This window comes from Triticum urartu, chromosome 7 (genome assembly GCF_003073215.2).
Source record: "Triticum urartu cultivar G1812 chromosome 7, Tu2.1, whole genome shotgun sequence".
In the NCBI taxonomy this organism is placed as follows: domain Eukaryota; kingdom Viridiplantae; phylum Streptophyta; class Magnoliopsida; order Poales; family Poaceae; genus Triticum; species Triticum urartu.
The window spans coordinates 505,768,169-505,793,369 of NC_053028.1; positions in this window are offsets into that span (position 1 = coordinate 505,768,169).

The window sequence follows — 25,201 nt, forward strand, 5'->3', positions numbered from 1 at the left end:
TGAATCCGCCGGTGTTTTCCAGTAGCACCGAGCCGATAGTAGCAGATGATTGGCTCCGCAAGACAGCTAGAGAGTTGACCACAGCAGGATGCACGGATGCGGAGAAGGTGAAGTTTGCCGCACATCAGCTTGAAGGACCCGCAGCATCATGGTGGGAGAATTTCACAGCCACTTTCCCTGTCGACACTGTCACATGGGACCAGTTTCAGCAGGCTTTTCGTACTGCCCATGTTTCAGCAGGAGCTATGGCCATGAAGAAGCGTGAGTTTCGCAACTTGCGCCAAGGAGGACGGACAGTTGGCCAGTATGTGGAGGACTTTAGTAAGTTAGCACGTTATGCCCCAGATGACGTTGCTACGGATGCAGCTAAGCAGGAGAAGTTTCTGGAAGGACTGAATGATGAGTTGAGCATGCAGTTGATGGTAGCAACCTTCAACAACTACCAGGAGTTGGTAGATGTGCTCTTATGATTGAGGAAGCAGCAGCAAATTGAGAATCGCAAGAGGAAGTATGGACAAGGGAAGTACAATTCAGGAGCTCAACAGAAGCCACGTTTTACCCCTAGACCGGGAGGACATTTTCAGCATACCCATGGAGGAGGTAGCTCGCACAATCACAATGGCACCAAGAATGGTAATGGGAATGGAGGAAGCAACGGCCAGAACCGCACCAACCCATCAACCCCAGCCAAGAAGGACCTGAGCCAAGTCACTTGCTTTAAGTGTTCAGACCGGACATTATGCCAATGAATGTCCTGAAAGGCCAAAGAAATGGCAATGGAAGCTCTGGGAAGAAGCTGAACCCTTTCAATAGGGGACAGGTGAACCACGTTAACGTGGAGGAGGTTGAAGCTCAGCCTGATGCAGTAATAGGTAAGTTTTTGGTTAAGTCATTTACTGCACTCGTTCTTTTTGATACTGGTGCATCGCATTCATACATCTCAAGGGGATTTGTGGATAAGTATAACCTGTCAACCCAAGCCCTTAGGTCACCCATGTTAGTAACCTCGCCTGGAGCAGAGTATGTGGCTAGTCTATGGTGTGATCGGTTACCATTAAGGATTGGTAACTATGTTTTTCCCTCAGACCTAATAGTATTGGAATCCCAAGGATTGGATGTGATATTAGGCATGGATTGGTTATCAAAGTATGAAGGGAATATTGAATGTGCTAGTAAGTCAATTTTGCTTACCACCCAGAAGGGAGAAGGATCAAGTATGTATCCCGGCATGTGCCAAAGAGGACTCAAGTAAATTGCCTAACAGGAGTTGTGCAGGAGGAAGTACCAGTGGTAAGGGATTTCCCTGAAGTATTTCCAGAAGAGTTGCCAGGCATGCCACCAGATAGAGATATTGAGTTTTTGATTGAGCTATTGCCAGAGATTGAGCTATTGCCAGGCACAGGGCCAATATCAAAGAGACCATATAGGATGCCTGCAAAGGATTTGGTGGAAATTAAGAAATAGATTAAGGAGTTACTGGATAAAGGTTATATTCGCCCAAGTTCTTCACCTTGGGGATCACCAGTACCGCTAGTGGAGAAGAAGGATGGATCGTTAAGGATGGTTGTCGATTATCGAGGATTGAATGAATTTACAATCAAGAACAAGTACCCACTACCAATGGTCAATGATCTGTTTGATCAATTGCAAGGAGCTAAGGTATTTTCCAAGATCGATTTGCGATCAGGGTACCACCAATTGAAGATTCAAGAACAGGATATTCCTAAGACAGCTTTTACCACCAGGTATGGGCTATACGAGTATACCGTTATGTCATTTGGTCTGACTAACGCACCTGCCTATTTTATGAACATGATGAACAAAGTGTTTATGGACTTCTTGGATAAATTCGTCGTAGTGTTCATTGATGATATCCTGGTTTACTCGAATAATGAAGAGGAGCATAAGGAGCATTTGCGTTTGGTACTTGGAAAGCTCGGAGAACATCAATTATATGCCAAGTTCAGCAAATGTGAGTTTTGGTTGAAGGAAGTAGGATTCCTCGGACACGTTATATCCGGAGAAGGAATAGAAGTAGATCCCGCTAAAGTTGATACCATGACCAAATGGCAAGCACCGACCACGGTTGGAGAGATATGGAGTTTTCTGGGACTCGCAGGATAGTACCGGAGATTCATTGAGAATTTCTCAAAGATTGCAAAACCTATGACTGAGCTGTTGAAGAAGGATACCGAGTTCAAATGGACTGAGGAATGTGAGGCTAGTTTCCAGGAGTTGAAGAAACGTTTGGTTACCTCACCAGTGTTGATTTTGCCAGATCAAACCAAGGATTATGAGGTGTATTGCGACGCTTCACGTCGAGGACTTGGAGCAGTGCTTATGCAGGAAGGGAGAGTTGTTTCATATGCCTCAAGACAACTGAAACCTCATGAGTTGAATTATGCTACGCATGATTTAGAGTTAGCAGCCGTAGTGCATGCATTGAAAACATGGAGACATTTCCTCATTGGAAATCATTGTGAGGTTTATACAGATCATAAGAGTTTGAAATACATTTTCACGCAGAAGGAGTTAAACCTCAGACAAAGGAGATGGTTGGAGCTCATCAAGGATTATGATATGAGATTGCAGTATCATCCCGGAAAGGCTAATGTAGTAGCTGACGCATTACGCCGTAAGAGCCACGTCAATACATTAAGGACGGGAGAAATACCAAGGGAGTTAGCGGAAAATCTTCGTGAACTATGTGTGGAAATAGTTCCTAGAGGCTATGTAGCAGCATTGGAGATTCAGTCAACCTTGATGGATAGAATCAGAGAAGCTCAGAAGACTGACAAGGAGATTGCCTCTATTAAGGAGAAACTGAGCAAAGGAAAGGCTAAAGGATTTCGTGAGGATGAGCACGAGACCCTATGGTTTGAAGACCGTGTTTATGTGCCCAATGACCCGGAGATTAGGAAGTTGATTCTGCAAGAGGCACACGATTCACCATATTCGATTCACCCAGGAAATACCAAGATGTATTTGGATTTGAAAGATATTTTCTGGTGGACCGGGATGAAGAAGGATATTGCGGAGTATGTAGCAGTCTGTGATGTGTGTCAGAGAATAAAGGCAGAGCATCAGAAGCCAGCAGGATTGTTACAACCATTGCCGATACCCGAATGGAAGTGGGATAAGTTATGCATGGATTTTATCACGGGATTACCCAGGACTCGTTCAGGCTATGACTCGATTTGGGTTATAGTCGATGGGTTGACGAAGGTAGCTCATTTCATCCCGGTAAAGACCACTTACACGGGTACTAAGTTGGCAAAGATATACATGACCAGGATCGTATGTTTGCATGGAGTTCCGAGGAGTATCGTATCAGATAGAGGTACCCAATTTACCTCAAAGTTCTGGAAGCAGTTGCATGAAACTTTGGGAACTAGGCTAGAATTCAGTATAGCTTTTCATCCATAGACAGATGGACAGACCGAGAGAGTCAATCAGATTTTGGAGGATATGCTGAGAGCTTGTGCGCTAGATTATGGATCAAGTTGGGACGACAATTTGCCATATGCAAAGTTCTCTTACAACAACAGTTACCAAACCATTTTAAAGATGGCCCCTTTCGAAGCTTTGTATGGAAGGAGGTGTAGGACACCATTGTCATGGGACGAAGTTGGAGACCGCCGGTTGTTTGGACCTGACTTGATTAAAGAGTCTGAACAGAAGGTGAAGTTGATTCGCGATAGGCTCAAGATAGCCCAGTCTAGACAGAAGAGTTATGCAGATTCTAAACGGAAGGAGACAGTTTACGAAGTTGGAGATAGAGCTTATCTTCGAGTATCTCCACTTCGGGGAACAAAGCGTTTTGGAGTTAAGGGAAAGTTAGAGCCACGATTTGTAGGACCATATCGAGTTTTGGAGCGTATGGGAGAAGTGGCCTACAAGTTGGAATTGCCTGAAGGATTGTCAGGAGTTCATGATGTGTTCCACATTTCCCAGTTGAAGAAGTGTCACGCTGAGATGGCTGACATACCCTTGAGAGACACAGTGCCGTTGGAAGCAATTCAGTTGGATAACGATTTGACCTACGAGGAGAAACCAATTAAGATCCTCGAGTTTGCCAGCTGAGTCACTCGCAGCAAGGTTATCAAGTTTTGCAAAGTTCAGTGGAGCAACCACACGGAGGATGAAGCCACCTGGGAGCGAGAGGAAGATTTGCTCAAGGACCACCCTCACCTATTTTCTAGCCAACCCGAATCTCGAGGGCGAGATTCATCTTAAGGGGTGTAGGTTTGTAACATCCCAAATTTTCAATTTGGAATGTTATACATTAGATCATCATTGCATATCATATTTTATTTGCGTTTGGTTTTGATCCTAGAATTTCTGCGCAACTCAAGGACCTACGGAGAGAGTTGGGGAATTCATTATTTTCATATTTGAGTTTTCTCAAATTTTGAGAATAGGATCATTTGATTTTATTTATTTTATCATCTATTATTTCTATTACAAAAATATGAGAGAGGGAATAAAATGACTTTCCCAAAATAAAGAAATATTGAGGATTTAATAATAAAATCAAATAAGATTTTATTTCGGAGTTTTTCGTTATTTTATTTGAATTTAGGAAAAATGTGCGTTTTTCAAAATTGCATTTAGGCCCCAAATAAATGTTCACCTTGTGCGTCTTGATTTTAGAAGCCCGTGAAAATTTATTTCGGAATTTTTGGAGTCCATTTAGTATTTCTTTTTATTTTTCTTCCGCGCATAATTATTTAAAAAAAACGAACCAACCTACGGGCCGTGTCCGACTAGGACTCCGGCCCGACTAGGCTTTATAAGCCGGGGGAGAGGCCCAGCCGAGCCAAACCCTAGCCGCCCCATCCTCAGCGCCCCGTCGCCGCCAGCGCCCGCCGCCGCACGCCGCCCGAGGTCCGCCGCCTCGATTTCTGCGCCGGTTTTTTTTTATTTTATTTTTTTTCGAAAAACCGTCGGTTTTTCATTGGTTGTTTTAGATTCGGTTTTTTTAAATAGATCAGTTTTTCCGGTTTATTTAAATAGCGAGCGTTCGTCCGTTCGTTCGTTCTAGCGAACGTTCGTCGTTTTTCTTTTCCTCGGATTAAATCCGCGATTTTTCTGATCGCGATTCCTGATCCGATTTTCTTTTTAGTATAACTTTTTGCTCGTTTATCGGAAGCAGGCAATTCAAGCGCCTAGAGTTTCGTATCGAAACCCTCTATCCATCTAATCAACTTAAACAAGTTTTTGCTACTGTAAAATTTTCCCTAGATCCAGATTAGTAAAACGAAGTTGTTTTCTTTTGCCGTTTGACTTTCGTTGCTTTGTTCGATTTGATTCTTTTTGCAAACCGGAGTTCTTAAGTTGAACCTTCTGGTTAGATCTCTTATTTGAGTTTTACCCATGCATTAGATGAGTACTTATTGTATGCTTGTTTGTTTGTTTGCGATAGAGTACTCGGAGTGCGCCGCTTGTTACTTCGAATCGCTAGGTTTCCCGGACCATCAGCAAGGCAAGTAACACTTTGATCATGCCTTTCCTACTACCCAATTTTATTGCATTAGATCAATCCTCACACATTGCATGATTAGGATCTAATTAAATTGAGGGATGGGAAGTAGTTGAGGTAGTACCTATTACCTGTTTATTATCAAACCATTGGGAGTTACTTCTACGTTTGCCATTATGCCATGCTATGCTAGTAGACGTGGATTGGGTGAGTGATATCAATGACAGATGTGAGTTTGTTAATTAATGGTTTATCTAAGGTGGCAACTTAAACACACATCTGGGTGGATTGAGGCACCTGGGTATTCCAGGACTTGCCTGTTTTCTTTTGGACCGCCACCCAGGCTCAAAGGGATCATGAGACTATTCATACTAGAAACTTCCGTGTGTAGCCACAAGCTATTATGGGCTCTAGCGTAGTTGCCTAAGTCATGCGAACTCTTACAGTGGTAGACTAGCAGATCTAGGGGATGTAGGTGGTACGGTCTACCCGATCGTAAGGTGCTAGCGCTTCTGAAAGACTATGTCTCGGTCATCCGTCTTCTCAAACACCATGTAGTGCGAGAAACCACACGGAGGCAATCGAGTCTTATGAGGAAAAGTGCGCAAACCTTTGCAGAGTGTAATAAACTAATCATGGTTAGTCGTGTGCCCGGTTATGGACATCTTGAGTATCTAGTACCTGGATTATCATGTGAATCTCAACATGTTACCCTAAACTAATTTTGTTGGGCTTTGTTTAATGATGATGCTTAATTGGGATTGAGAATGCTGTCAACCATTCTCAATGTTTAACAACCACCATGATAGTAATTAAATTTATTCCTTTGAAGTAGGGAAAAATTGGCTTTATGCAAAACTGTAACCATAGAGCTTTCCACCAGCCAAATATGCATATAGTATAGCTATTTCATTCCATTATTCTCTATGTGTTACCTTGCCAGCATATTCCATGTGCTGACCCATTTCAGGCTGCAACATTAATGTTGCAGACTTTTCAGACGACGTTACCTTGACAGCATATTCCATGTTCTATACTCAGTGATGCCGTTGGAGTTGATGGACTCACTTATCTTCCACGCCTTCCGCTGTTATCGTTATTAGATGGCCTTAAGCCATATTTATTGTAATAAGTTCTCTATGGAGACACTTGATGTAAAAAGTGTGTGATTGCTACTCTGTTATAAATCCTCCAAGTACTGTGTGGTGTCAGCATTACTGATCCAGGGATGACACCGGAGCACAGAGATCAGACTGTTTGAGGTCTGGTCGCTACAGTGTCGTCGCCCCGTCACGCCGCCGTTCCGCGCCGCCACCCGCGCCGCTCGCCGGAGTTCGCCAGAGTTCGCCGCCGCCGCCGGTTTTCTTCGTTGGTTCGGTTTTTCGGGTAAAAACCCTAGATCCTCTTTTAATAGATCGATTCGGTTTTTATTTTTTCCCGGTTTAGTTATTTAGCGAACGCCTGTTCGTACGTTCGTTTTAACGAACGGTTTTCACACGTAACCCTCTTTCTGTTTTAGTTTTAGTTTATCTTTTCACTCGCTTATCGGAATCAGGCGATTCAAGCGCCTAGATCTTTGTCTCGAAACCCTCTTTCTATTTAACCAACTTGAACAAGATTTTGGTACTGTAAAATTTGACTTTAGTCCATATTAGTAATCGGATATTTTTTCTTTCGCAGTTTGAGTTTCATTGCTCCGTTTGATTTGATTCTTTTTGCAAACCGAAGTTCTTCAGTTGAACTTTCCGGTTAGATCTTCTTATTTGAGATGTTCCCGTGCATCTTTGCTTGATTGCCTATGTATGCTATTGTTTGTTTGCAATAGAACACCCGGAGTGCGAAGCGTGCTACTACAAGTCCTTAGGATTTGCAGATCGTCAGCAAGGCAAGTAACACTTTGATCATACCCCTTTATCACCCAGTTTTTATGCATTAGTTTTAATCTTTCACACATTGCATGAGTAGGATCTCTTAACATGTGGGTCTGGGAAGTATATAATGAGGTAGAACCTATTACCTGTTTTATTATCAAACCCTTGGGAGTTAATTCTACGTTATGCTTATATTGCCATGCTATGCTCATAGATGTGGATTGGGTTTGAGTGTATCCATGACAGACATGAGTTCTTAATTAATGGTTCAACTTAAGGTGGCAACTTTAATACACATCTGGGTGGATTGCTTGTGGGCACCTGGAGAATCCAATGTTGTCCTAGGATATCCTGGAGTACCCGTGTGATCATCCAATGGTCCGCCACCCAGGCTCAAAGGGATCATAAGACTATTCATGCTAGAAACTTCCGTGCGCAGCCACAAGCCATTATGGGATCTGGCATAATTGAGTAAGTTGCATGAGTTCTTGAAGAGGTGGACTACCAGATGTAGGGGATTGTAGGTGTACAGGTCCGTCTGGAGTAAAGAGCAAATGCTTCTGAAAGATTGTGTCTCGGTCATCCGTTTCTCAAACACCCTCTAGTGCGAGAAATCCAATGGAGGAGATCGAGCCTTGTGGGGTAAAGTGCGCAAACCTTTGCAGAGTGTATAAAATAATCATGGTTAGCCGTGTCCCTGGTTATGGACATCTTTAGTATCTGGTTCTTGGATTATCATATGGATCTCATCACTCTAAAAAAATTTGTTGGGTTGATAATTACTTTTAATTGGGATTGAGTTGGAGGAACCTTCTCAATATTGTTCAACTACCAAGATAGTTAAATAAAATATATTTCTTTGTTGTAGCGAAAAATTGGCTTTTCGCAAAACATATTAACCATACAGCCTCCACCAGCCATACATGCATATAGTGATAGCTTTTATCTGTTCATTACTCTCCTGTGCTACATTGCCAGCATATTCCATGTGCTGACCCGTTTACGGGCTGCAACGTATCCTTCTGCAGACTTTTCAAACAAGGAGTAAGGTGCGGTAGGTCATTTGTCATGAACTCAGCTATGCCATTGGAGTTGATGGACTCACTTTATCTTCCAAGCCTTCCACTGTTATCGTATTAGATGGCCTTAAGCCATATTTATTGTATTAAGTTCTCTCTTGAGACATTCAATGTAATAAGTGTGTGATTGCCACTCTGTTATAAATTCTTCGAGTACTGTGTGTGCCAGCATTACCGATCCAGGGATGACACCGAAGCACAGAGACTTCACCGTTTGGGGTCGGGTCGCTACAAGATGGTATCAGAGTACACGCTGAATGTAGGACATGACCACTACGAAAAGCCATAGGCCACTCTTCTCTACTTATTCCTGACTCCTCTCCATTTTCTACTCTTTAGGATGGCAGGCACGAGGAACAAGTTTGCACAACCGGATGAAGACACACCTTTTGGATGACACTTTAAGGAAGTCACTAAGTACCTGAACATTGGAATACCAAGCTTCACCGGGACCTACACAACCACTTGACCAGAAGAGGAGCACTGGATGATTCGAGTTCAAGTTCCAGGAAGGACGTTCTTGCCAGTCGCCAAACCCATAGAGTTTTCCTTTGATGCACCCACCTGGAGTCTAGGCAAGAGTATGGCAGCCCACATCGCTATAGGACGCATCGACGAAGTTTACCACAAGGAGATGAAGGACACTATCTACCAGATATGTGGATGCTGAGATGAGCAATGGGAGATGATCAACACCAGGAAGGACAGGTCCGTTGCAGCATTCATCCAGGAATTAAACCACCACATTCATCGCCAGGAGAACCAGATGTGCACAAGCATGATAGATTTGAAGAAGGTGATGACCAGGATCACGAAGCTAGAAGAGGAGCTTAAGTCTACACGCGATGGATATGAGGAGGAAATGATGATACTTGTGGAGAGGAATGACGACATGACCAAGAAGCTAGGAGTTTTTATGGGAGACCCCACGCCAGGAGGAGAAGACGACGAACCCAAGGAGATTCGTTCAGAAGACTACATCATCATAGACGACACCGATCCCGACCCAGATAATAGTGATGATGACTATGAAGACGAAGCTGGAGAAGATATCATGGAGTCTTCCACCGATCAAAATTTCTAGTAGACCACCATACCATTAGTAGTACCCCCCATGTAAATATTAGTAGTCCGAGCACTGTAACGATAGTTAGACCGATTGTATGCCCTTGCTTGCTTGATTGAGTGATATGATATGATTGTGTTTTTCTCATGTGCATATGAGTAGTGTTTTCTCATTAGACCTCATTCTATTCTAATCTCTTCCCTCTAAACCCATCAAATGCCTCCAAGACGTGACCCCGGTTTTGCTTTCCCACTGGAGCTCACTCAGTTGATCCAGCAGCAGAATGCCTTGATGCAGTTGTTGGTTCAGAACCAAGGCAACAACAACAATAACAACCCACCGCCACCACCACCAGTTGACAGCTTAGCCAGTTTTTTGAGGTTGCAGCCGCCGGTGTTCTCCAGTAGCACCGAGCCAATAGTTGCTGATGGTTGGCTGCACAGGATTGGAAGGGAGCTGACCACCGCAGGTTGCACAGATGCGGAGAAGGTGTGTTTTGCCGCACTCCAATTGGATGGACCAGCAGCCGCATGGTGGGAGAATTACACAGCCACTTTTCCTATAGCCAATGTCACCTGGGAGCAGTTTCAGCAAGCATTCCACACAGCCCACGTATCCACGGGAGATATGAGCATGAAGAACCGTGAGTTTCGCAACTTACTCCAAGGGAACCGTACTGTAGGCCAGTACGTGGAGGAGTTTAGCAAGTTATCCCGCTATGCTCCAGATGATGTGGCCACGGATGCCGCAAAGCAGGAGAAGTTTATGGATAGGCTGAATGATGAGATGAGTATGCAGTTAATGGTGGCAACATTTAACAACTACCAGGAGTTGGTAGATAAAGTTCTCATGATCGAAGGGAAACAGTAGCAGATAGAGAGCCGCAAAAGGAAATATGGACAAGGGAAGCACAATTCAGGAGCTCAGCAGAAGCCTCGCTTTACCTCGAACTCGGGTGGGCTTACCCATAACCATGGAGGCCACACTCACAATGGAGGAAGTACCCATAATCATACTGGCCAAAGGAATGGGAATGGGAATGGAGCAAGCAGCAATTAGAACCGTTCCAATCCAGCCACACCCGCCAAGAGGGACTTAAGCCACGTTACTTGTTTCAAGTGCGGGAAGACTGGACACTATGCCACAGAGTGCCCTGAAGCGAAGAACGGAAATGGTAATGGGAGCTCTGGGAAGAACCCCAATCCATTTAACAAAGGACAAGTGAACCACGTGAACGTGGAGGAGGTTGAAGAGCAACCAGATGCAGTTATCGGTAAGTTTTTTAGTTAAGTCGTTTACTGCAATCATTCTTTTTTATACTGGTGCATCGCATTCATACATATCAAGGGGATTTATGGATAAATATAAGTTGCCCACTAGAGTTCTTAAGACACCTATGCTAGTAACCTCACCCGGAGCCAAGTATATGGCAAGCCATGGATATTTTCAGATGCCATTAACCATAGGTAGTCATGTTTTCCCCTCTGACTTGATAATTTTGGAGTCGCAAGGATTGGATGTGATACTAGGAATGGATTGGTTGTCGATGTATGGAGGAAACATCGATTGCGCCAGTAACTCAATTTTTCTTACTACCCCGGAGGGAAAAAGCATCAAGTATGTATCCAGGCATGCGCCAGGGAGAACCCAAGTACGTTCTCTCATGGGAGTTGTTCAGGAAGAAGTGCCTGTCGTGAAGGATTACACAGATGTATTTCGAGAGGAGTTACCAGGCATGCCGCCAGATCGAGACATCGAGTTTTTGATAGAGTTGTTGCCAGGCACCGGGCCTATATCAAAGAGACCATACCGGATGCCCGCGAATGATATGGAGGAGATCAAGAAACATATTAAGGAGTTATTGGAGAAAGGTTACATACGACGGAGTTCATCACCATGGGGAGCCCTAGTGCTAGTGGTTGAGAAGAAGGATAAATCTCTAAGAATGGTTGTTGATTATTGGGCGTTGAATGAAGTGACAATCAAGAACAAGTACCCACTGCTGATGATCAATGATCTCTTTGACCAGCTGCAAGGAGCTAAAGTGTTTTCGAAGATCGACCTGTGATCAGGTTACCACCAGCTGAAGATTCGAGAAAAGGATATACCTAAGACAGCTTTTACCACAAGGTATTGGCTTTATGAGTATACGGTTATGTCATTTGGATTGACTAATGCCCCTGCCTATTTCATGAGTATGATGAATAAGGTGTTCATGGAGTTCTTGGATAAGTTTGTCGTGGTGTTCATTGATGATATTTTATTATACTCAAAGAATGAAGAGGAACAAAAGGAGAATTTGCGCTTAGTTCTCGAGAAACTCAGGGAGCATCAGTTGTATGCCAAGTTCAGCAAATGTGAGTTTTGGTTGAAGGAAGTTGGATTTCTTGGATATGTTATATCAAGAGAATGTATAGCAGTAGACCCCACCAAAGTTCAGTCAGTAGCTGAGTGGTTGGCACCCACCTTAGTTGGAGAGATCCATAGTTTTCTTGGACTTGCGGGATACTATCAGAGGTTCATTGAAAATTTCTCTAAGATTGCAAAGCCTATGACGACGTTGTTGAAGAAGGACACTGTCGGTGTCAAAACCGGCGGGTCTCGGGTAGGGGGTCCCGAACTATGCGTCTAGGCCGGATGGTAACAGGAGGCAAGGGACACAAAGTTTTACCCAGGTTCGGGCCCTCTCGATAGAGGTAAAACCCTACGTCCTGCTTGATTAATATTGATGATATGGGTGTTACAAGAGTAGATCTACCATGAGATCGGAGAGGCTAAACCCTAGAAGCTAGCCTATGGTATGATTGTATGTTGTGATTGTTGTCCTACGGACTAAAACCCTTCGGTTTATATAGACACCGGAGAGGGTTAGGGTTACACAAGGTCGGTTACAAAGGAGGAGATATCCATATACGTATTGCCTAGCTTGCCTTCCACCCCAAGTAGAGTCCCATCCGGACACGAGACGAAGTCTTCAATCTTGTATCTTCATAGTCTAACAGTCCGGCCAATGGAGATAGTACGACTGTCTGGAGACCCCCTAATCCAGGACTCCCTCAGTAGCCCCTGAACCAGGCTTCAATGACGATGAGTCCGGCACGCAGTTGTCTTTGGCATTGCAAGGCGGGTTCCTTCTCCGAATGCATCACAGAAGCATTTGAATACGAGGATAGTGTCCGACCCTGCAAAATAAGTTCCACATTCCACCGTAGAGAGAATAATGTTTTCGTAGATCTAATCCACTAGCCTGTTATGACGTTACGTCATGGCCCGGTGATTATTCAAACCGTTTCTTTTAACTAGCCCCGCACATAACGCGAGGCAGTTTTTTGACATGTCTTGTCAAAGCAGAGATCGTGTCCCCTTATTACGGGATCCTCATTAATACGGGCGTGGGTAACCCAACCGTGCCATCAATTACAGCGCTTGGGGGATAAGCGAGTTTTACCAGGCAAGTGGGGACGCTTAGTTTTGTCCGCCCATATAAAGGGATAAGGATTCACCTTTCTATCCACGCCTTCTTCCTCCTTTGCTCATCCACTCCCGCATACTCGAGCTCTAGCGCCCAAGTCCTCACTTCCATCTCAACCTTCTCCAACCATGTCCGGAGCGGGAGGCAAGTGGATGGTCTCCTCCATCACGGAGGGAGACGTCAAGAAACTGAGGAGAGCCGGATACCTGCCTGACGACATCGCCCACCGGCTCCCAGATGAGGGGCAACTCATCCCCACCCCCAGGCCCCATGAGAGGGTTGTATTCCTCACCCATTTCTTCCATGGACTGGGATTCCCTCTCCATCTCTTTGTCCGAGGGCTCATGTTATATTACGGCCTAGATTTCCATGATCTGGCCCCGAACTTCATCCCCAACATCTTGGCGTTTATCGTTGTGTGCGAGGCCTTTCTCCGAGTCAAGCCCCACTCCATCCTATGGCTGAAGACCTTCAACATCAAGCCGAAGGTGGTGGGCAGCCGCCAGGCGGAGTGCGGAGGCGCCATGGTGGGCAAGATGCCCAACATAACATGGCTTGAGGGCTCCTTTGTGGAAACCATAAAGGGGTGGCAATCGGGGTGGTTCTATATCACCGAGCCGCGCGACCCCGCATGGGTAGCGGCCCCCGAGTTCCGATCCGGCACCCCATGCGGCTCACCTCCTGGAAGGAGAAGGGCCTGTCCTGGGGTAATTCAAAAGAGCTGACTGGACTCCAGTCATGTATTCAAAACATGGTGGACAAGAAGCTCAAGCTCGTCAACAAAGTCTAGGTTATGCTCATCCGCCGGATACTCCCATGCCAACAACAGGAGTTCACCTTGTTGGAGTTCAATCCGGCGCAGCACCGAACTCTGAATAGGCTCTTCGACACGACTCATGAAGATGCCTGGAGGGTGCTGTTCAAGAGCGCCGAGGTCCCTCCCCCCATTACTGAGGATCGCGGATTCAGCGCGAAGCGCCAAGCCAGCGCGGTAAGTTGTTTTACCTTTCACAAGATACTTGTTTTTATATAGATTGACTCTATGCGGGATCTAAACTCCTGTGCTGTTAACAGGACTGGCAGAAGATGGCTGGACAAATCGACTGTCCGGCTCCCTTGCCCGAAGGCCCTGCAGACGCTCTTCTGATGAAGATGCTGACTCCGGCCCCTTATAAGGTGCCGGAGAAGACCAAGAAGGCCAAGGGAGCTCGAAAGAGTTCCCGACGCCAGGCGTCGTCGGACTCACCGCCCGATGACTCTGCGTCGCACTCTTCCCCCGAAGACGAGGAAGAGGAAGAAGAGGCTCCCCCACCGACTGGGGGAGACAAGGAAGGCCTCCCCAACTAGGGAGGCCGGAGGGTCCAAGAAGGGAAGGACTCTCCTTCCGGACAGCTCCACCGCCGCCGACGAAAGTGAAGATGAGTGGTTGCCCAGGGCCAAGCCCCAGGGGAGATCGTAAGTATTCGGATACAAAAGTAACCCATAGGATTCCTTTGTCGCATTGCTTTCCCTAATCACCGAACATAATTACGCAGGCCGCCACGAGCCAATATCGAGGTATCATCAGACGACTCTCTGGGTTCGTCAGACATGGATAATGATCCAGTCCTGACTACCACCTCCCCTCATCCTGCCGATGATGCCGAGGTGTTGTCTAAAGAGGCACCGGATCGAGGGGAGACAGTCCCGGAGGTGCCTCAAGGCGACCTTCCGGACTCCGGGAGCAGAGGGTACGGGGCCCCTGAGAGCTCCGAGTTCGGCCCTCAGCCGAACACCGCGCCGGAACCTCCAGCAGTTCTGGGCTCGGGCAGGCTGTCTCCTTCTAAGAGGGGTGAGACGCCTGTGCCGGTGACCTCTGTCCATCCAGAGGCGCCGGACAATCTGTTGGAAGCGCTTCGCAGCACTTCCATCAAGGGGGAGCACCGCACTATCATGAGTGCGGTGATCCAGAAGGTTCAGTCCGCCAAGAGCGGATTGACTGAAGCCTGTACTAGCCTTCTAACAGGCTTCGAGGTAAGTGTTTTAAAATGTAGTAGAAGTATTACCGCATAGACAGTAGCCCCTGATGCTTTGTTCGGTGTTCAGAAAGAAAAAACAGAGGATCAAATAATATCGCAGGAGTCTAATATAAGTATGTCAATATGCATATGCAGGCTTCGCTGCTGGCGTCCGCCGCACTAACTGCGGAGGTCGCCGTACTGAAGGAGGCCCTCGAGGGGTCCCGAAAAGAGCTCGGCCTTGCTAAGAGGCAGATCGAGGAGAACAAGGGTAAGTAATACCCCGTCTATAGATATGTGTATATGAGAAAAAGGACGCGATTGCCAAATGAAAGGATCATTGTATGTTTGTCAGGGGCCATGGCCGAGGTGGCGACCCTGAAGCAAGCGCTGTCCCAGGCCGAAGAGAAGGCGGCCCAGGAGCGCACCGAGCGAGAGAAGCACGAGGCTCGGGTGGGCGAGGTGCAGCAAGAGCTCCAGGCTCTTGTGACAAAGCACGGGGCGTTGGAGCTTGATTCAAAGACACGAGAGTCTGAGCTTGCTGCGGCCCTTGAGAGCGCGAAGAGTGCCAAGGCCGAGGCCCAGAAGGCCCTCCAGGAAATCGACACAATGAAGAAGATAGCGGCAGGTAAGGCTTTCTATATGCAAAGCAAGCATGTAAAAGTAAATTACCGATTACTTACCCAGATCCGTAGCTCTTCAGGAGCTTTCGCAGATTTGACCCGCAGTGTGTCTGATGCTGCGCGATTTTACCAGGCCGAGGACGGAAGCTCAACGAAGAAGTTGTTCTGGTCTCAGTATGCGGAGGCCGAACATCTGATGCCGATGAGTGACCAGCTGAAGCAGATGGTCGAGCTACATAAGTCGGTCGATCAGGCCATGAAGGGCTTTATAGTCCGGCTGTGGCCTGGCGACGCCCTTCCGAACAGCTTCTTCGGCCTAGTGAGGCAGCTTGTGGATGCGTGCCCGCGGCTGGAGGTCATCAAGCGATCCGTCTGCATTGAAGGTGTACGTCGGGCTTTTGCCCGTGTGAAATTGCAGTGGGTCAAGCTAGACGCCGTGAAGCTGGTCAAGGAGGGGCCGCCGGAGGGCAAGGAGCACCACCACCCCGAGATGTACTACGAGGGTGTTTTGTCGGGTGCCCATCTCGTTGCGGATGAGTTCTCGAAAGATTTAATATTTGAGTAAACTCGCTCATTTTATCCTGTATTTATGAAAACATGTTTCATATGCGCTATGCAACACTTGTTTGAATTTAAAATATTACCTTCTGTTTGGCTGTTTATCCAATCTGAGAGATGGCTAGTGCTCGACTTCTGCCCCCATGCCACAAGTGATGGGGTGTTCGGGATAAACCTGAGCACTCTTGTTCCCATATTTGGGTCCTTCGAGGGAGGTGCTCAGCACAACGAACAAGGCAACCAGACTAATAATGCTTTATCACTCTCACTTAGCCATAGAATTCTATAATTTTAAATTTCGGTGAAGCCCCTGGTATTCGGAGGGCCGAATTCGGGGCGCGATACACGCCTGTAAGCCGGACGCAGCCGGCCCCTCACCCTAAGCGGCATAAGTCTTTAGGGACTCGAAAAACCTCGCCGAACAGCGACCAGTCTCTCGCCTTATCATGACAATCAGTTTTAGCTTTCTCAACTGAGGTGCTCAGCCCGGCAGAACCGGGGCACAATCGCAGTAGTTCTCCTAGAGCTACCTTAGCTGATAGAGCGGAACGTAAGGTACCAAAACATAGGAGCCGGGCAAACCCAACATTTGACCAAAGACATGATTCGGAGCTGATGCATATAATGCTATAAGTTCGGGGTGCCGCACTTGTGAAAGTGTTCGGACTTTTCACACCATATTATGGGTACGTAAGCCCCTGGTGCATTGGCCATACCAGAGTGTACGGTTGCAAGGCGTCATTAATGAACACACACACACACACATATATATATATATATATAACAAAACTGCAATAATAGTCGTAATGTCATGCATCGTATATTTAAAAAATTGCATTAAAGCGGAGTGATACAGATAGTGCAATAAGCAAAAGAGTAGGACTATGTCCCTTCCAAGGGCGAGCTGAGGAATGATATGAAATCTATAATCAACCTGGGAATTCCGTTGTATAACATAGTTGTCTGCCTCCTTGGTTGCTGTATCATGTGTTCGGCAATAGAGCTGCCGGACAGTGTTTCCAGAGATTAAAGTCCTGAAAAAAAAGAAAAATAACCAAACGGGAAGCCCCTAGTGCGGTTTAGGCCGCGTTTTGGGGCGTGCAACAGTTGTGCCCCCCCTCCCCACCTGTGCCCATGGTATTTTTAATGCGTAATTATGTACTCGTGGCACGAATATCGCCGTTGGGCTGGGATTGGGGTGGCAGCCGTATTGCTACGTGAGCTCATATCGCACCAGGCGGCCTATTTGCAGATTGCCCTGAGCGCGCTTGAAGGTGTCCGGGCTTTGAAGCACCGAACTGGTAGATTGCCTTGAGAGGCTGCTTTGCGCTTCTGCTGCAAGGGCCGCGGAGTGCTCCTCTGTTCGGAGAGAGCGCTCTGTGTTTCCATTGACTGTAATAACTCCGCGAGGTCCTGGCATCTTGAGCTTGAGGTATGCATAATGTGGTACCGCATTGAATCTAGCAAATGCGGTTCGTCCGAGCAGCGCGTGATAACCACTACGGAATGGGACTATATCGAAGATTAACTCTTTGCTTCGGAAGTTATCCGGGGATCCGAAGACCACTTCCAGTGTAATTGAGCCTGTGCAGTGGGCCTCTACGCCTGGAATGACGCCCTTAAAGGTCATTTTTGTGGGTTTGATCCTTGAGGGGTCTATACCCATTTTGCGCACTGTGTCCTGATAAAGCCACTGCCGCCGTCCATAAGGACTCGAGTGAGGTGAAATCCGTCGATGATAGGGTCTAGGACCAGTGCGGCGAATCCTCCATGACGGATACTAGTGGGGTGGTCTCTGTGATCGAAGGTGATCAGACAGGAGGACCAAGGGTTGAACTTTTGGGCAACAGGCTCCAACACATATACGTCCCTGAGCGCACGCTTCCGCTCCCTCTTGGGGATGTGGGTTGCGTATATCATGTTCACCGTCCGCACTTGCGGGGGAAACCTCTTCTGTCCTCCAGTGTGCGGCTGCTAGGGTTCTTCCTCGTCATCGCTATGCGGCCCCTTGTCCTTGGTTTTGGCAATTAACTTGCCGGCCTACTTGAACACCCAACAATCCCTGTTTGTGTGATTGGCTGGCTTGTCTGTGGTGCCGTGTATTTGACACGAGCGATCAAGTATCTGGTCCAAGCTGGACGGACCCGACGTACTTTGTTTGAATGGCTTTTTCCGCTGACCTGGTTTTGAGCCTTTGAATCCGGCATTGACTGTCGTATCCTTAGTACTTTCGCTGTTAATGTGGCGCTTATGCTTGTTGCGACGTGACCTGCTATTGCCGTCCTTGGTATATGAGGTACCATGGTTCTTTGATATGTTATTACTGCGAGCCAACCAGCTGTCTTCTCCCACACAAAAGCGGGTCATGAGCGTCGTGAGAGCTGCCATAGATTTCGGCTCTGCCTGACCAAGGTGTCAGGCAAGCCACTCGTCTCGGATGTTGTGCTTGAAAGCCGCTAAGGCCTCCGCATCCGGACAGTTGACGATTTAATTTTTCTTTGTAAGTAACTGAGTCCAGAATTTCCTGGCCGACTCTTCTGGCTGCTGAATTATGTGGCTCAAGTCATCGGCGTCTGGTGGTCGCACATAAGTGCCCTGAAAGTTGTCGAGGAATGCAGCTTCCAGATCTTCCCAACAGCTAATGCAGTCCGCTGGCAAGCTATTAAGCCAATGCCGCGCTGGTCCTTTGAGTTTTAGTGGGAGGTACTTGATGGCATACAAGTCATTACCGCGGGCCATGTGGATGTGGAGGAGGAAGTCCTCAATCCATACTGCGCGATCTCTTGTGTCGTCGTATGATTCAATGTTTACAGGCTTGAAACCTTCTAGTAATTGATGTTCCATTACTTCATCTGTGAAGCATAAGGGGTGTGCGGCGCCTCTATATTGGGCTATATCGCGACGCAGCTCGAATGGGTCCTGCCCGCTGTGTTCGGCCCGGCCGGATTTGCTTTTACTGTATCTGGCGTGACGTTTACCGTCCTGTAGAGTGGTGCGCCCTCGTGATCCATAGATCGATCTTGAATGCTTTGCTTTGTCCTCCAATATCTCTCGTAGGTCTGGTATATCTCCCCATGCCTTTTTATTTGGATGGTGTTGAGGTGGAGGCTGAGCTTTTGGCTGGAATGCCTCTCTATCGCGGCCATGAGGTGGCTGATCAGCCGTTTCATACGCTTCTTCCTCCAGTCGGGGTAGTAACCTGCGCCTTGGATAACTCTTGGAGGGACGCTCGAGTTTATATTCCTCGGCCGCGAGGACTTCAGTCCATTTGTCAGCTAGCAGATCTTGATCAGCTTGAAGCTGCTGCTGCTTTTTCTTCAGGCTGTTTGCCGTGGTCACAAGCCTGCGCTTGAAGCGCTCTTGTTCGACGGGATCCTCTGGTACGGCGAATTCATCGTCGCCGAGGCTTGCCTCGTCTTTGGAGGGGGGGCATGTAATTGTCATCCTCCTCCTCTCGGCCAGCCGCTTTCTCAGGGGAGCTGGCTCCTTCATCCTCCTGCTCTAAATCTTGCTGGAGGGGAATTTCGTTGTCTTCGGCGCTATCCAGAGTGTTATTATCTCCTGTGCCGGTATCACCACTTTTGCTTTGGCGGGACTTAGAGCGGCGCCGCTGACGTCGGCGCTTGGGTTGCTTCTTGGAGGGGTCATACTCCACTATCTCGTCGCCATTGCCTTCATTGGGTGTATCCACCATGTATATGTCATACGACGAGGTGGTTGTCCAGTGCCCTATAGGTGCTGGTTCATGTTCGTCTCCTACATCGTCGTCCATACCATCGATGTCTTTGGAGTCGAAGTCGAGCATGTCGGTTAAATCATCGACAGTGGCTACAAAGTGGGTGGTGGGTGGGCGTCGAATTTCTTCGTCGTCCGCATCCCAATCCTGTTGGCCATAATCCGGCCAGGGCTCTCCTGACAAAGAGAGACCTTAGTGAATTCAGAATGTCGCCGAAGGGCGAGTGCTGAAAGATATCTGCGGCGTTGAATTCCATGATCGGCGCCCAATCGGATTCGATTGGCAGGGGCGCGGATGGTTCGGGGTCCGGAAGAGAGTCCGGTACCTTGGAGTCACGGGCTGTGCAGAGGATTATGCTGGTGTTTAGCTCGATCGCCGTCGAGACTGCAGCCCCTGAGGCGGTGTCTAGCCACCAGTCCTGGATTGGCGCAGTTGGTTCCGAGCTAAGGGTCGGAGCTGATGCGGGCATGGCCTCTGGAGTACCGTCCGGTGGCAGAGCTAGGTCATACCCATCGCGACAGTGCGGCGTGCCCGGCTGTGGCTCGAATCTGTCGAAGATCAAGTCCCCACAGATGTTGGCCGTGTAATTCAAACTTCCAAATCTGACCTAATGGCCAGGGGCGTAGCTTTCAATCTGCTCCAGATGGCCAAGCGAATTAGCCCGCAGTGCAAAGCCGCCGAATACGAAGATCTGTCCGGGGAGAAAAGTCTCACCCTGGACCGCATCGCTATCGATGATAGTAGGAGCCATCAAGCCTAATGGCGACGACACAGAGGAACTCTCAATGAAAGCACCAATGTCGGTGTCAAAACCGGCGGATCTCGGGTAGGGGGTCCCGAACTGTGCGTCTAGGCCGGATGGTAACAGGAGGCAAGGGACACGAAGTTTTACCTAGGTTCGGGCCCTCTCTATGGAGGTAAAACCCTACGTCCTGCTTGATTAATATTGATTATATGGGTGTTACAAGAGTAGATCTACCACGAGATCGGAGAGGCTAAACCCTAGAAGCTAGCCTATGGTATGATTGTATGTTGTGATTGTTGTCCTACGGACTAAAACCCTTCGGTTTATATAGACACCGGAGAGGGTTAGGGTTACACAAGGTCGGTTACAAAGGAGGAGATATCCATATACGTATTGCCTAGCTTGCCTTCCACGCCAAGTAGAGTCCCATCCGGACACGAGACGAAGTCTTCAATCTTGTATCTTCATAGTCTAACAGTCCGGCCAATGGAGATAGTCCGGCTGACCGGAGACCCCCTAATCCAGGACTCCCTCAGACACCAAGTTCCATTGGACTGAGGAATGTGAAGCAAGTTTCCATGAGTTGACAAAACGTTTGACTACAGCCCTAGTGCTGATCCCGCCGGATATACGCAAGGATTTCCGAGTGTATTGCGACGCCTCTTGCTTAGGATTTGGAGGAGTACTTATGCAAGACGGAAGAGTTGTTTCATATGCCTCATGACAACTTCGACCGCATGATTTGAATTATGCCACACATGACTTGGAGTTGGCAGCCGTAGTACATGCACTCAAGACCTGGAGACATTTTCTTATTGGAAACCATTGTGATGTGTACACAGATCATAAGAGTTTGAAGTACATTTTTACACAGAAGGATTTGAACCTCAGGCAAAGGAGATGGTTGGAGCTTATAAAGGATTATGATATGAAGTTGCACTATCATCCGGGAAAGGCCAATGTCGTAGCAGACGCTTTGAGCTGAAAGAGTTATGCCAATACCTTAGTAACAGGAGGATTGCCAAAGGAGTTAGCAGAAGATTTCAGGGAGCTACATTTAGAGATTGTTCCCAAAGGTTTTTTTTACAACCATGGAAGTTTAGTCGACCTTGTTGGGAAAGATTCGAGAAGCCCAGAAGGATGAGAAAGAAATTTTTGAGATAAAGGAGAAGATGAGCGAAGGCAAAGCCAAAGGTTTTCGTGAGGATGAGCATGACACCTTGTGGTTAGAGGACCGGATATATGTGCCCAATAATGCAGAGATCAGGAAGTTAATATTACAGGAAGCTCATGACTCCCCATACTCGATACACACCGGAAACACCAAGATGTATTTGGATTTGAAGGAGCGTTTCTAGTGGACTGCAATGAAGAAGGATCCGTATGTGACGTATGTCAGAGAGCACTAGTAGAAAACAGGGCTATGGTCCAGGCCGGCTCAGCCCATTAGTCCCGGTTCAGTCTAGAACCGGGACCAATGTGGGCATTGGTCCCGGTTCGTGAGCCCAGGGGGCCGGCCGGGCCACGTGGGCCATTGGTCCCGGTTCGTCTGGACCTTTTGGTCCCGGTTGGTGGGACGAACCGGGACCAATGGGCCTCGCTCCTGGCCCACCAACATTGGTCCCGGTTGGTGGCTTGAACCGGGACCAAAGGCTTCCCTTTAGTCCCGGTTCATGTCATCAACCAGGACCAATGAGGTGCCTATATATACCCCCTCGCGCAAGAGCAGAGCACAGTGCTCTATTTTTTCTGGCCGAGGGGGAGAGGGCTTTGTGGTGCTCTAGCTCACCTCCTATGCACATGAGGTGTTCGATGGAATGCCCGAGCCACACTACTTAAGCTTTCTCCTCTCGAAGCTCGACCTCCAAGCTCCATTTTCCTCGAGATTTGTCTAGATTTAGCGGTCCGTCACGCCCCGTCCCCGTCTTCACCGTCGTCGATCACCCGCGCCGATCTCATCACCGACACCACCGTGGTGAGCCTCTTGTTCTTATCTTCTTTCTGAAAGGAAAAATATTCTTACTTGTATGTTTAGATAGATACTTATATCATTTTCTTACATTTATTATTGCATCTTATATAGTGCGATGGTTTTGGTATCCGCCCCCGTCGGCCCTCATCCTGTCTATGATTCGGATTTGGTATGTATATTATCTTTATAACTATTGGTTCATTTATTGTTTATGAAAATTATGCCGACCAACGTGACATAGATTTTATTTATCTAGGATGTATGTGAATCAGAAATGCCAACCGACCCTATTGTCGAGAGGTTAAATTTAGTTGAAGAAGAAAACAATTTGTTGAAGGAAAAAATAAAAAAATTGAGGAGGAGAAGATGATATTGGAGTTGCATGTTGCGGATGTCGTCGATGATCACAAGATCAAGATGGATGCAATGCGCTTGAAGATTAGAAAGATTAGAAAATATGCCATTCATACCGAGGCTTGGTATCATTATGCCGTTGGATCAATTGTTACCTTGGTTGCGATTATGATCGCATTTGTTTTCGCATTGAAATGTTTTACATAGTTTCAATGTATGGTTTAATTAATTAGATGCTCTGGAGAGCTATATGGTGTTAGATGAGAACTATGTATGCACTTTGGTTTTAATGTGATGATGAACTTCTATTAATTTGGACACTTAATTATATATAATGCACGCAGATGAATCGGCAATGGATGTACGGTGACAGACACACCCGCGAGTACATTAAGGGCGTGCATGAGTTTCTCGATGCGGCTGAGGCAAACAAGCAGAATGGTTTTATGTGTTGTCCATGCACTGAATGTGGGAATACGAGGTCTTACTCTAACCGGAAAATCCTTCACTCCCACCTACTTTACAAGGGTTTCATGCCACACTATAATGTTTGGACGAGGCACGGAGAAATAGGGGTTATGATGGAAGACGGCGAAGAAGAAGAGTACGATGACAACTATGTGCCCCCTGAATACGGTGATGCTGCAACGGGGGGAGCTGGTGAAGATCAAGAGGAATCAGACGATGTGCCCAATGATGCTGCCACGGGTGAAGCTGCTGAAGATCAAGAGGAACCAGACGATGTGCCCGATGATGATGATCTCCGCCGGGTCATTGTCGATGCAAGGACGCAATGCATTAGTCAAAAGGAGAAGCTGAAGTTCGATCGCATGTTAGAGGATCACAAAAAAGGGTTATACCCCAATTGCGAAGATGGCAACACAAAGCTCGGTACCGTACTGGAATTGCTGCAGTGGAAGGCAGAGAATGCTGTGGCTGACAAAGGATTTGAGAAGCTACTGAAAATATTGAAGAAGAAGCTTCCAAAGGATAACGAATTGCCCGACAGTACATACGCAGCAAAGAAGGTCGTATGCCCTCTAGGATTGGAGGTGGAGAAGATACATGCATGCCCTAATGACTGCATCCTCTACCGCGGTGCATACAAGGATCTGAACGCATCCCCGGTATGCGGTGCGTTGCGGTATAAGATCAGACGAGATGACCCTGGTGATGTTGACGGCGAGCCCCTCAGTAAGAGGGTTCCTGCGAAGGTGATGTGGTATGCTCCTATAATACCACGGTTGAAACGTCTGTTCAGAAACAAAGAGCATGCCAAGTTGATGCGATGGCACAGTGAGAACCGAAAGAAAGATGGGAAGTTGAGAGCACCTGCTGACGGGTCGCAGTGGAGAAAAATCGAGAGAAAGTACTGGGCTGAGTTTGCAAAGGACCCAAGGAATGTATGGTTTTCTTTAAGCGCGGATGGCATTAATCCTTTCGGGGAGCAGAGCAGCAATCACAGCACCTGGCCCGTGACTCTATGTATGTATAACCTTCCTCCTTGGATGTGCATGAAGCGGAAGTTCATTATGATGCCAGTTCTCATCCAAGGCCCTAAGCAACCCGGCAACGAAATTGATGTGTACCTAAGGCCATTAGTTGAAGAACTTTTACAGCTGTGGGAAACGGTGTACGTACGTGGGATGAGCACAGACAGGAGGAATTTAACCTTAAGGCGTTGCTGTTCATGACCATCAACGATTGGCCCGGTCTCAGTAACCTTTCAGGACAGACGAACAAAGGATACCACGCATGCACGCACTGTTTAGATGACACTGAAAGTATATACCTGGAAAAATGCAGGAAGAATGTGTACCTGGGCCATCGTCGATTTCTTCCGACCAACCATCAATGTCGAAAGAAAGGCAAGCATTTCAAAAGGCGAGGCAGATCACCGGAAGAAGCCTGCCATGGGCACCAGTTATCACGTGCTTGCTATGGTCAATGATTTACACTACGTAATCTTTGGAAAGGGTCCCGGTGGACTAGCTGTTCCGAATGACGCTGAGGGACACGCACCCATGTGGAAGAAGAAATCTATGTTTTGGGACCTACCCTACTGGAAAGACCTAGAGGTCCGCTCCTCAATCGACATGATGCACGTGATGAAGAACCTTTGCGTGAACCTGCTAGGCTTCTTGGGCGTGTATGGGAAGACAAAAGATACACCTGAGGCACGAGAGGACCTGCAATGTTTGCACGAAAAAGACGGCATGCCTCCGAAGCAGTATAAAGGTCCTGCC